Source organism: Alexandromys fortis, unplaced genomic scaffold (assembly GCF_014885135.2).
Source record: "Alexandromys fortis isolate MF-2015 unplaced genomic scaffold, M_Fortis_MF-2015_v1.1 scaffold_2_1_26212458, whole genome shotgun sequence".
NCBI lineage: Eukaryota > Metazoa > Chordata > Mammalia > Rodentia > Cricetidae > Alexandromys > Alexandromys fortis.
In genome coordinates this window covers 22,359,320-22,360,776 of record NW_026067930.1, presented here as the reverse complement: position 1 = coordinate 22,360,776, position 1,457 = coordinate 22,359,320, and positions in this window count along the sequence as shown.

Here is a 1,457-nt window from a genome sequence, read left to right as displayed (position 1 = left end):
AAAAAAAAAAAAAAAAAAAAAAAAAAAAAAAAAAAAAAAAAGAAAAAGAAAAGAAAAGAAAAGAAAAGAAAGGAATTCTCTCATTCTTAAGCATTTGAAACCCAAGAGTAGCCTGTATTATTAGAATAAAGTCCTCCTAGATAAATACTTTATGGTCTCAAATTTAGTCTTCAATATATAATTGAAATGGGGGAGTTCTATGAAGAGAACTACCAACCACCTGACAATATTATGATGTGAGTTCATGAGGTTAGTACTGTGGTTGGCTCTTCGTTTCCACTTGGCATAACTAATATTCCTCAGCCGAGGTTGGCCTCCAACTCAGGGAACCATCTGCTTCTGCCTCCCAAGTATTGGAATTAAAAACATTCACCACCACCACCCAGCTAATTCAATGTAATGTTTAAAAATTCACTTTATGGAACAAAAGTAAAACATATATACAACATCACAGTTACCTCTGTGATAATCTGTATTTTGCAAGTTTATTTACCAGGAAGCATTCTATTTATTTGTTTATTTATTTATTTTGGTTTTTGGAAACAAGGTCTCTGTACATGACCCTAGCTGTCCTGGAACTCACTATGTATAGACCAGCCTCAAAAGCCACAGAGATCCACAGTGCTGGAACTAAAATCATGTATCACCGTGGTCTTTCTCACTGAGAAACATTCTGACCAGAGAAGTAGATTTTCTCAATGAAATCTGTTTAGACTAGCAAGGCTATCATAAATTCCTGCTCCCTATAATCACCTTGTAATCATTTGCTATTTCCCTAATAAAATTGAAACCAATTTTTGGGTGAGAACTTTTGCCCTCCGAGGGCCTATCTAGCATATAACTTAACACATAGAAAAACTTACATTGTCAAGTGATAGAATATTTTGACTAATGACACTAATCTAGTATCAGCTAACCATTTTGGATATCCAAAGAGATTATTAAATGCCTTCTCATTTTGTTCCTTGTCAGTCTATTACTTTGAGCCATTGCTATATCAGAATAGAAAATGAGTTTCACAGTTCCTTGTAACGGCATAAACTAATGCAGACAGATTGTCAAAATATATACAGCTTTAATGGAGAAATAGACTTACAGAACCACCGTTCCCGCGGAGACCAGGAAAGCAGAAGCAGCTTCTGGGAGACCAGGAAAGCAGAAGCAGCAGCAGCGTCTGGGAGACCAGGAAAGCAGAAGCAGCGTCTGGGAGCACGCTCGCCAAATTTATAGGCAAACATTAGCTTGAGGCGAACACGCCCCCTAAGGGGCGGGGCTTATCCCTACATCTCCCCTTTTCGTCTAAATAAGACAGAACTAAACCAAATACAACTATATACAATAATAACAAATAATAAATATAACAAACAATATTGAGAATCAAAAGTTTTGCTAAACATTCTATCTCAAGGAGTCTAAATAATGTAGAGAGTAACTACAATTATATAATCTTCAACTCC